At 53.7% G+C, this 12,131-nt stretch overlaps 1 protein-coding gene across 2 annotated transcripts in view; it reads left to right on the top strand.

Moving 5' to 3' along the window:
- The window catches only part of KAZN (kazrin, periplakin interacting protein), a 278,161-nt gene that overhangs the window by 156,933 nt on the left and 109,097 nt on the right, over positions 1-12,131 (top strand). The window lies entirely within an intron of this gene.

Here is a 12,131-nt window from a genome sequence, read left to right as displayed (position 1 = left end):
CCTCCAGCCTAAACCTCCCCTGGCACAGCTTGAGACTGTGGCCTCTTGTTCTGGTGCTGGGTGCCTGGGAGAAGAGACCAACCCCCACCTGGCTCCAACCTCACTTCAGGGAGCTGGAGAGAGCAAGAAGGTCTTCCCTGAGCCTCCTCTTCTCCAGGCTAAGCAACCCCAGCTCCCTCAGCCTCTCCTCCCAGGGCTGTGCTCCAGACCCCTCCCCAGCTTTGTTGCCCTTCTCTGGACACCTTCCAGCATCTCAACATCTTTCCTAACCTGAGGGGTTTGCTGCCTTGCTGCTGAGCTCCCTGGGTTTTTTTCCCCCTTCTTTAAAGCTGCAGATTTCAGATCCAGCTTCTTCCATCATCATTTCCCTCTGATTTTCTGTGCTCATCCTTCATCTAGCCCTGCCCTCAGCTAGGAGGATGCTCTCTCTTCACACAAGCCCAGCTCACATTTGGAAGGACTTGGGGGTGGGGGGGGGTCACCACCTCTCCTTATTTTCTTTCTTTTGCCTTTGCCTGAGGCAGAGGTAGCAGAGTTTTGACATCTCCATTTGATTTCCATCCTAGAAGTGAGAGAGATGCAAATTAGCATCAATTAATATTTTCATCCAAAGTGGCTAGCCATCAGATCTGAGAACAGGATAATGCTGCTGTTGCTGCTGCTCTCTCTGAAACAATCTGAAGGGGACCCAGGCTGCTGCTTTATTTTCATCATCAGGAAAGAGACCATTTATTTTAACAGGAAACAAGAAAGGGGGCAGGAATAAGTCATTTAATGCAAGTGAAATTGGGGTAATTGCTAATTATGTAACTGCAAATGAGGCAGATCTGTATCTTGGGGCCAGCTGGGCTGGTGCAGATGATGAGCAGTTAGTTCCTAGAAGCACAGAATCAATAAGGTTGGGAAAGACCTCAGAGGTCAGCAAGTCCAAGCTGTCACCCAGCACCTCCTGACTCACTAAACCATGGCTCCAAGTGCCACAGCCAAGCCTTTCTTGAACACCTCCAGGGATAGGGACTCCACCACCTCCCTGGGCAGCACATCCCAATGGCCAATCTCTCTTTCAATTCCAATCTCTCAATCTCTCTCCAATTCCAATCTCTCTTGCTGGGAAGAACTGTCTCCTCACCTCCAGCCTAAACATCCCCTGGCACAGCTTGAGACTGTGTCCTCTTGTTCTGGTGCTGGATGCCTGGGAAAAGAGACCAAACCCCTCCTGGCTACAACCTCCCTTCAGGGAGTTGCAGAGAGCAAGAAGGTCTCCCCTGAGCCTCCTCTTCTGCAGGCTAAGCAACCCCAGCTCCCTCAGCCTCTCCTCCCAGGGCTGTGCTCCAAAAGGAGGAGGGTGCAGACAGGCAGGGGGGTGGGAGCAGTGCCTGGCTGTGTGGGGCTTCCTCCCAGGGAAGAAGGAGAAAATGCAGGGATAATGGGAATCATTTTAGGGGATTTTAGCTGTGGTAAATCAGAAGCCAAGTGAAATGCCCAAGTGAGCTGACAGCACCTCCCTTTGATCTCTGCCATGAGCTGACTTAAGGCCAGAATCATGCAAAGGCTGCTAATTGCCTGGGTATTGATTTGATGCTGGGATCCTTTGGACCACTTGGAAGTGGGGTGGGGTTTAGTTTGTTGGCTGTTTTGTATTGAGTAATCTATATGAAAACTTAAAGGGACTTTATTAGAAGCAGCAGCACATTCCCTGCCACACAATCATAGAATCAATAAGGTTGGAAAAGACCTCAGAGATCAGCAAGTCCAAGCTGGCACCCAGCACCTCCTGACAACTAAACCATGGCTCCAAGTGCCACATCCAAGCCCCTCTTGAACACCTCCAGGGATGGGGACTCCACCACCTCCCTGGGCAGCACATCCCAATGGCCAATTCCTCTTGCTGGGAAGAACTTTCTCCTCACCTCCAGCCTAAGCCTCCCCTGGCACAGCTTGAGACTGTGTCCTCTTGTTCTGGTGCTGGGTGCCTGGGAGAAGAGACCAACCCCCACCTGGCTCCAACCTCTCTTCCGGGAGTTGAAGAGAGCAAGAAGGTCTCCCCTGAGCCTCCTCTTCTCCAGGCTAAGCAACCCCAGCTCCCTGTTCATTCCAGCTTTCATATGATCCTTACACCTGGCTGAGGAGCTGGGATGTTTGGGCTGCAAAGCAAACATCTCTATGGATTTGCTGTGGACTTCCCAAGAGGAACTCGTGTCAAGGAAAGGCTCTGAGGTGCTGCAGCAGCTCCAGAGAAGGGCAAGGAAAAGCAGCCACCAAAAAATCATAGAATGGTCAGGGCTGGAAGGGAGCTCAAGGCTCAGCCAGCTCCAACCCCCTGCCATGGCTAGGGACACCTCACACTACAGCAGGTTGCTCACAGCCACCTCCAGCCTGGCTGCAAACACCTCCAGGCAGGAGGCTTCCACCACCTCCCTGGGCAACCTGTGCCAGGCTCTCACCACCCTCCTGGGGAACAACTTCTTCCTCACAGCCAATCTCAATCTCCCCACTTTTAGTTTTGTTCCATCCCCCCCAGTCCTATCACTCCCTGACACCCTCAAAAGTCCCTCCCCAGCTTTCTTGCAGCCCCCTGCAGATCCTGGAAGGCCACAATGAGGTCTCCTGGGAACCTTCTCCTCTCCAGACTGCACAACCCCAACTCCCTCAGTCTGTCCTCAGAGCAGAGCAGCTCCAGCCCTCTGCCCATCCTTGTGGCCCTTCTCTGGACACCTTCCAGCCCCTCCAGATCCTGCCTGTGACAGGGGCTCCAGAACTGGCTGTTAAAGAGTTTATGGTAGGCTGCAGTGGGAGCTCATCAGCCATACTTGCTTGTGCAAATCTGCTTGCTGATGTCATCCCCAGAAGCATTTCAACAGAGGTTGAGTGGCCACAGATTGATTGGGCTGCTGCAGGTCATTAAACAAAGGTTGGGTTCAAACAGAGCTGCCTAGGAAGGGCTGGTGCCATGGATGTGCTCAGCTGTGAAATATGCTGTGGAAGTTCATTTCTTTGCAAGGGGGGGCCTGGAAATCTGCTTCCTATTAAAGTTCAAATGGGTGGGGAAGAAGAAATAATATCTGGGATCACTTTTTTCCCCCTCCCCTTTCTCAGTAGGATTCCTCAAGGTTTGTGTCAGGTAACTGAGATGTGTCTGAGCTTGGAGGGTTTGGGTCTGGGCTTTGTTTTGATGCATTAAGCTTGTATCTCACCATGGTGATGTAATTCCCCCAGCCTGAGGCACTTCATGAACATGAATGGGTTTGTTTCTGTGGTCCCCAGGGATAAGCATCAAGGGAAGGTCACCAGGTCCCTTTCACTGGCAAAGAAATGGAGGTGGGGAAGCAGCTCGCTGCGGCATGGCAGGGGCAACACACCACACTCACCCAAAGTCTTAAGCTGCCCATCTTCAGCTCTGTTAAATCTTCCTCTAATGACTTAAAGCAAATTTCAGCTGCAGCACAGCACAAACACCTCAGTGAGGTTTGGGTCGAGGTGCTGCAGCTGAGGAGGAATGGAATCGGAGCTCAGGGTTTCAAGAGCGAGGAGGGAGCTCAAATGGAGTTCTGAGAACACAAATAAATGTGACCTTTGTAGAGGGAGGGCTTTGTAGGCATCTTCATCAAACAGCCTGTTTGCTGATGATCCAGAGCTGGGAGGAGTGGCTGACACACCACAGGCTGTGCTGCCATCCAGCCAGACCTGGCCAGGCTGCAGAGCTGGGCAGAGGAACCTCCTGAAGTTCAACCAGAGCAAGGGTAGGGTCCTGCCCCTGGGGAGGAAGAACCCTCTGCAGCAATATAGATGAGGGGTGACCTTCTGGGAATCACCTCTGAGGAGAAGGAGCTGGAAGTCCTGGTGGGCAACAAGTTGCCCATGAGCCAGCAAGGTGCCCTGGTGGCTGACAAGGCCAGCAGTGTCCTGGGGTGCATCAAGAAGAGTGTGGACAGAAGGTCAAGGGAGGTTTTCCTACCCCTCTGCTATGCCCTGCTGAGGCCACAGCTGGAGTCCTGGGTCCAGGGCTGGGCTCCCCAGTTCAAGAGGGACAGGGATCCACTGGAGAGAGTCCAGCAGAGGCTACAAAGATGCTGAGGGGCCTGGAGCAGCTCTGCAAGGAGGAAAGGCTGAGAGCCCCTGGGGCTGTTGAGCTTGGAGAAGAGCAGCCCCAGAGGGGAGCTGAGCAATGCTCAGCAAGAGCTAAAGGGCAAAGGGCTAGGGCTAGATGCTTGTCAGTGGTGCCCAGGGGCAGTGAGCACAAACTGGAGCCCAGGGGGTTCCGTCTGAACAGGAGGAGAAAGTTGTTTGGAGGATGCTGGAGGCTTGGAGCAGACTGCTCAGAGAGGTTGTGGAGTCTCCTGGTGTGGAGAGCTTCCAACCCCCCCTGGCCATTGTGCTGCTGGGCGAGCTGCTGGGGGTGCCCTGCTTTAGCAGGGGGGTTGGACTGGATGAGCTCCAGGGATCCCTTCCAACCACACCACGCTGGGATTCTGAGCTTAGCAATGTTGTAACTTGGATGGAAATTCCATAGTGGAGCTGAGCTGCAAGGCACCATCGAGCTCAGGGCATCTGTGCCTTCTCTGGTGGTTAAGTTTGCTGGTGCCTTGGACCAGATTTTCTTGGTGACGTTTGGAAGGGGCCAAGCCTCTGCTGGTTGCACTGCAGCAGACCAGGGCACAGCAAAACAAGCAGCAGAGCTCAAAACCCCACCTTGGAGGCTCAGCTTTCCAACCCCAGGAAGGTCAATTTCAGAGGATGTGTTGAAAGAAGCCTGTGCTATTCACAACCTTTTCAGCTGGGAATTGCTGCTGGAAGCAGAGCTCCATGAGAAATAATGTGTGCTGCACTTTGGTCACAGCAACCCCAGGCAGTGCTACAGGCTGGGGGCAGAGTGGCTGAGAGCTGCCAAACAGAAAGGGACCTGGGGGTGCTGATTGACAGCAGCTGAACAGGAGCCAGCAGTGTGCCCAGGGGGCCAAGAAGGCCAAGGGCATCCTGGCCTGCAGCAGGAAGAGTGTGGCCAGCAGGAGCAGGGAGGTCATTCTCCCCCTGTACACTGCATTGCTTAGGCCACACCTGGAGTCCTGTGTCCAGTTCTGGGCTCCTCAGTTTAAGAAGGACATTGAGAGACTTGAAGGTGTCCAGAGAAGGGCAAGGAGGCTGGGGAGGGGTCTGGGGCACAGCCCTGGGAGGAGAGGCTGAGGGAGCTGGGGTTGCTTAGCCTGCAGAAGAGGAGGCTCAGGGGAGACCTTCTTGCTCTCTGCAACTCCCTGAAGGGAGCTTGGAGCCAGGTGGGGGTTGGTCTCTTCTCCCAGGAAGGCACCCAGCACCAGAACAAGAGGACACAGTCTCAAGCTGTGCCAGGGGAGGTTTAGGCTGGAGGTGAGGAGAAAGTTCTTCCCAGAGAGAGTTGTTAGCCATTGGAATGTGCTGCCCAGGGAGGTGGTGGAGTCCCCATCACTGGAGGTGTTTGGGAAGAGCCTGGCTGAGGCACTTGGTGCCATGGTTTAGTTGATCAGATGGTGCTGGGTGAGAGGTTGGACTGGATGATCTTTGAGGTCTTTTCCAACCTGGTTAATTCTATTCTATTCCATTCCATTCCATTCCATTCCATTCCATTCCATTCTAATTTCCAATCTGAACCTCCCCTGGTGCAACTTGAATATTCCCCAAGGACGTGTGGGAAGCCTGAGTCAATGCCAAGGGGTCTCAAGTGCCCTTAGCTATAGTCAACATCTTTTCAGGTAGTGCTTGGGTAGTCTTGCAGCCCCCAACACTCCCCCAACCCCCCCTCAATTTTGGCCAACATCTTCTGGTAGCAGCATTATTGGTCAAAAATATAGAGACAGTGTAAAGATGGATGGAGCAAGACATGGCTCTGAGCATCCTGATCTAGTGTGAGGTGTCCCTGCCCATGGCAGGGGGGTTGGAACTGGCTGAGCCTTGAGGTCCCTTCCAACCCTGCCATTTCTATGAGGACCCCACCCATCATCTTTGCTCTTGCTTCAAGACATGGAGAGCAGCAAAGGGAATAGGAGAAGGTTCAGGAGGTGGAAAAGGGGGCTGAGCAGCACACAATCACCAGTCAGGCTTTGCAAACACTTCCATTTGCCATTCAGAGGACCACAAGTTTTACACTTTAATGTGTGCAGCATGCAAAGGAAGCAGTTGAGTTAAATGGGGGGGAAGGGGGAGGGGAGGGGGGAAATCCTTTTGTGCTAAGGATGAAGGTAATCTAATAGGGCCCTTTGACTTGATTCAATTAAGTCCTTTCTTCTCCCATTAAATAATCAGCCAGAATTGAATAAAACTGCATTTCAACTTGTCAGCTCACAGAGTGATGAACTCTGATGGGGGAGGCTCAGGGAAGTTCTGCTGATGGCTCTTCAGCTGCTTGTGGCTCACTTCTAACCCAACCTCCCCCCCCCCCCAACCCAATAAATTGCCTTCTGTCAGTATATCATAGACTCACAGAATCACAGAATCAACCAGGCTGGAAAAGACCTCAAAGATCAGCAAGTCCAACCTGGCACCCAACACCTCCTGGCTACTAGACCATGGCACCAAGTGCCACATCCAATCCCCTCTTGAACACCTCCAGGGACAGGGACTCCACCACCTCCCTGGGCAGCACATTCCAATGGCAAACAACTCTCTCTGGGCAATTCCTCTTCCTGGGAAGAACTCTCTCCTCACCTCCAGCCTAAACTTCCCCTGGCACAGCTTGAGACTGTGTCCTCTTGTTCTGGTGCTGTGTTGCCTGGGGTTGTTGTGGCCAGTGTGCAGAACCTGGCACTTGGATGTGTTCAATCTCCTGCCCTTGGCCTCTGCCCATCTGCCCAGCCTGGCAAGGTCCCTCTGCAGAGCTCTTCTGCCCTCTAACAGATCAACTCCTGCCCCCAGCTTGGTGTCAGCTGCACATTCACTGCTGATGGACTCAATGCCCTCCTCCAGATCATCAGTGAAGATGTTAAAGAGGCTGGGGCCCAGCACTGCTCCCTGGGGCACACCACTGGTGCCTGGCTGCCAGCTGGCTGTGGCACCATTCACCACCACTCTCCGGGCTCAGCCCTCCAGCCAGTTCCTGCTGGACAGCAGAGTGCTGCTGTCCAATTTCTTCCCCAAAAGGGTTGTCAAGCCTTGGAGCAGGCTGCTGAAGGCAGTGATGGAGTCCCTGTCCCTGGAGGGGTTTGAAAAGCTGCGGAGATGTGGTGTGAAGATCATGGCTCTGTGGTGACCTGGTAGTGTTGGGTTAATAGTTGGACTTGATGACCTTAAGGGTCTCTCCCAGCCACAATGAATTACTGATGCTGTGATTTCCAACCTGTCTGAGGCTCATCTGCAGGGCTGGGGATTCCCATCCCTTAGGGACACAACTTGCTCCATAGCTGTGTAGCTCCTGGTAAAAGCTGGAATTAGAAAATGAAAGCAAAGCCATTTTGGGAACTAATGGGTTTCTAATTTTGGCTATTTAATTAGCTTCTCATTTAATTTCTTTTCTTTTTGTTAATTCAAAGCTAGCAGGAGAAAGGGGAGGAAGCTCAATCCCCTTTCTAATGCTTCATTTCATCCCAGTTTTGAGGCTTTCAGCAAAATCTTCACCTTCAAAAGGGGGAGGGCAATCCAAATGAGCCCTCAGGCATCACACTTCAAGTGCACAGCCTGGTGATGCTTCCAACCCATCCTTCCTAAAGGCAGATTTGCTCCTGGAGCAATGGCTGGGACCTGTCTCAGCTGTGTGGGTTACCCTTGTCTCAGGCTGCACAGATGGGCAGAGTCCAAGGGCAGGAGATTGAACACATCTAAGTGCAGGGTTCTACACATTGGTCACAACACACCCAGGCAGTGCTACAGGCTGGGGACAGAGTGGCTGAGAGCAGCCAGGCAGAAAGGGACCTGGGGGTTCTGGGTGACAGCAGCTGAACAGGAGCCAGCAGTGTGCCCAGGTGGCCAAGAAGGCCAATGGCATCCTGGCCAATGGCATCAGAAATCAGGAGCAGGGAAGTCATTGTGCCCTGTGCTCAGCACTGGTTCGTCCACACCTGGAGTCCTGTGTCCAGTTCTGGGCTCCTCAGGTTAGGAAAGAGGTTGAGCTGCTGGAAGGTGTCCAGAGAAGGGCAAGAAAGCTGGGGAGGGGTCTGGAGCACAGCCCTGGGAGGAGAGGCTGAGGGAGCTGGGGTTGCTTAGCCTGCAGAAGAGGAGGCTCAGGGGAGACCTTCTTGCTCTCTCCAACTCCCTGAAGGGAGGTTGGAGCCAGGTGGGGCTTGGTGTCTTCTCCCAGGCAGCCAGTAGCAGAACAAGAGGACACAGTCTCAAGCTGTGCCAGGGGAGGTTTAGGCTGGAGGAGAGGAGAAAGTTCTTCCCAGAAAGAGTAACTGGCCATGGGAATGTGCTGCCCAGGGAGGTGGTGGAGTCCCCATCCCTGGAGGTGTTCAAGAGGGGCTTGGATGTGGCACTTGGAGCCATGGTTTAGCTGTCAGGAGGTGTTGGGTGCCAGCTTGGACTTGCTGATCCTTGAGGTCTTTCCCAACCCGGTTGATTCTCTGATTCTACATAATAAGGAAGATAATAAGGAAGAGGTGGTGGTTTGGGTGTTGTTTTTTTTTTTTTAAGGCAAGGTAATTAATTTAGGGATGAGGCCAGAGCCAGCTTTACAAACCAGATGTTTAACCAGCACAAGAACTGCTGAAGAAATTCTCCTCCATCAGAGGAGCCCAGCGCTGCCAGCACAGCGACTCGACTGCTCTGTTATTAAGCTTAGATTAAAGAAGCATAATTTGGACTTTGCTTCAGCAGCTGAAAGGATTCTTGGAAGGCACAAAGCAGTCCTAACCTAATTCTTATTTTTGTTTAATGAGAGGAGCAAGGTGGCCGAGTTCCTCTCTGCTGGAGCTGAGGGTTCCTCGCAGCGCAGCCAGCTGAGCCTTGCACAGGCGGCGGCGCTTTGGGGTGCTCTGCTTCCTCGCCAGGGTTCTCTCCTCTGCCAGTGCAGTTTGCAGCAGATACTCATGCAAATCAGGCATGAAACAGGACATTTGTCTTGATTAGCAGCCACTTGCTACAGCTGCTTTAGAAGAACTTGGTTTATCTCCTTCAGGGGTGGCTGCAGAAAGGATAAGGCTGCAGGCTTCACGGAATCACCGAGGCTGGAAGAGACCTCAAAGATCAGCGAGTCCAACCTGGCACCACAGCCCTCATGGCTAAACCATGGCACCAAGTGCCACATCCAATCCCCCCTTGAACACCTCCAGGGATGGGGACTCCACCACCTCCCTGGGCAGCACATTGCAATGGCTAACAACTCTCTCAGTGAAGAACTTTCTCCTCACCTCCAGCCTAAACTTCCCCTGTGCAGCTTGAGACTGTGTCCTCTTGTTCTGGTGCTGGGTGCCTGGGAGAAGAGAGACCAGCCCCCACCTGGTTACCCATGCTTCTTTCAAATCCCTCCAGGCATGGTCACTCCACCACCTTCCTGGGCAGCCTGCTCCAGGGCTTGACAGCTCTTTCTGTGAAACTATTTTCCCTAACACCCATCCTGAACCTCCTTTGGCCCAACTTGAGGCTCTTTCCTCTTGTCCAGCCACTTGTTGCACATGAGAAGAGACCAACCCCCACCTGGCTCCAACCTCCTTTCAGGTAGCTGTAGAGAGCAATGAGATCTGCCCTCAGCTTCCTCCTTCTGAAGGCTGAACACCCCCAGTTCCCTCAGCTGCTCCTCACACCTCACCAGCTTCATTGCCCTTCTCTGGGACTGCTCCAGCCCCTCAATGTGCTTCTTGGAATGGGAGTCCCCAAACTGAACCAGTGCTTGAAGAAAGCAGTACTTGAACCTTAGCAGCACCCTGCCCCAGCACTGTCTGGGTTCCAGATGCCACTGGAAGCCCTCAGTCCAAACAACCTTCCCTTGAAAAAGCCATTGGAGCCTTTATCCAGGTGATGGATTTCCTTTGTTACACAAAAACCTGTGAGAGATTCCAAGGTCTTGATGCCACTTGGCATGGACTTGGTCCTTTTTGCTCCTGAAGGGCTGGCCAAACGTAGGACCCAGCCCCGGGCTGAGGTTCTGAGGGACTCAGGCTGATCTCAGTATCATTTTTCAGCACTGACATGACAGATTTACCCAATTTCTCTTCCTAAGCACTGCCTGGGGACACAGCAAACCCCTCTGCTTCTGCAGAGCCACATCCCAGCACTCCCTGGGGACCACCACGGCGTGAGATGGTGACATGCTGCTGCTTTATCTCCTGTCAAGCCTCTCAGAGCCCTTTCTGTAGTCATTTTACCACCTTTTGGCTAAGGTCTTTGCAGTGCCAGCAGTGAAGCAGAAGGAGCAGCCTGAGGTTGATGGAATTGCCCCAAATTCTCAGCTTCTTCAGCCAAAAGCCCAAGTTTAGGCAAATATTGGAGGGTTTAGCCAATTTTGTGGGCAGGGGAAGGATTGTTCTTTCCTTAGGGATTGTGATTTTCTCTGGCTTTTCCCTTGGCTTCTCCCTGTGCTTCCCACACCCACTCACACTTCCATAGGGCATTAAGCAGGGAAGCACCTGAAGGGGGCTACAAGGAGAGGGATTATCTTATGAGGGCTTGTGGTGATAGGACAGGGAGCAATGGTTTGAAACCAGAGCAGGGTAGACTTTAGATTGGGCATTAGAAAGGAGCCAGGCTGGAGGTGAGGAGAGAGTTCTTCACATAGAGAGTTGTTAGCTGTTGGGATGTGCTGCCCAGGGAGGTGGTGGAGTCCCCATCCCTGGAGGTGTTCAAGAAAGACTTGGCTGTGGCACTTGGAGCCATGGTTTAGTTAGTCATGAGGTGCTGGGTGACAGCTTGGACTTGCTGATCTCTGAGGTCTTTTCCAACCTTATTGATTCTATGATTCTACAGTGAGAGTGGTGAGACATTGGATTGTGCTGGCTGGAGAAGCTGTGGATGCCTCATCCCTGGACCAGGCTGGATGAGGCTTTGAGCAACCTGGTCTGGCAGGAGGTATCCCAGCTCAAGGCAGGAGAGTTGAAACAAGATCTTCAAGGTCCCTTCTAAGTCATTCTGTGATGACTCTCTGAGCACTCACCCCAGTGCTGGGGGTGTGTGTGTGGTGTGGGGGTGTCTCCTGCCTGGTGCCTAACCCTGTGTGTGATCTTTTAATGGTGCTGATGGCTCAGGTGGGGACAGGCAGAGCAGCTTTTGGAAGCTGGGGGTGGTTTGGGGAGGAACAGCCTGCAAGCCATGCTTTCCAGAGCAGCCCTTCTTCCTCTGGGTGGGGAGGGAACCTTCCCAGGGAGGTGGTGGAGTCACTGCACATGGAGGTGTTCAAGGAATGTGTGGCCAGGGCACTTTGGTTTGAAGGCCACGGTGGTGTTAGGTGGATGGTTGGACTGGATGATCTTCGAGGTCTTTTCCAACTGAAACAATTCTATGATTCCTCTCCCTGGCTGCCTCGGGGAGGATGACAGCTCTGCAGCTTGCTGCAGCAGCCCAGGCCATGGCAAGCAGAGGAGCTGATCCCTCAGAGGCATCGATAAAGCAGAGAGAAGACATCAGCGCTCCCTCTAGCAGCCACCCAGCGATCATACCAAATAATTCTGCGTGTTTCACCCTGGGTTGGTGCCACAGGAACCCCCAGCGCTGGGACTCTCACATTAACCACTCTGACAGCACACAGATTCCTCTTCTCTCCCTGCCCCTGCCCCCCCACCTCCGCCTCCCAAATCCTTCCGAAGTGGGGAAAGGAAATTGTGGAGCCCATTTCACCTCCACCTGCTGCACGCAGCTTGGGCTACGGCCATGCACTGCGATGAACCCGAACCCAATTAGCAGAGAGGCGCTTTAATGAGCGGGATGCTCAGCGCGCCGCGGGCACTGCAGCACTCTCCGCACCCGCGCAGCGCCGCTTAACTTCCCGGGGAGCAGGGAGGGGAGGGTGGGAAAGGGAAATCTCGCTATAAACGCAGCGATGCCGCAGGGTTCTGTGTGGTGTCGAGTGTGTCCCCCCCGATTTTCACCACCCCCCCCCTCCCTCCCCATTCGCTTGCCCGCCCCGCGCAGCAGGGACCCGCCCCCGCGGCAGCCGCGTAACGCCGCGCAACGCCGCGGATGCCCTCGGCCGAACCGCGCTCGCCTCCGTTGCGGCCCTGCCCGGGCTGCCGGGGGGGGCA

This window comes from Dryobates pubescens, chromosome 33, assembly GCF_014839835.1.
Source record: "Dryobates pubescens isolate bDryPub1 chromosome 33, bDryPub1.pri, whole genome shotgun sequence".
NCBI lineage: Eukaryota > Metazoa > Chordata > Aves > Piciformes > Picidae > Dryobates > Dryobates pubescens.
This window is presented reverse-complemented; position numbering and strand designations above follow the sequence as displayed.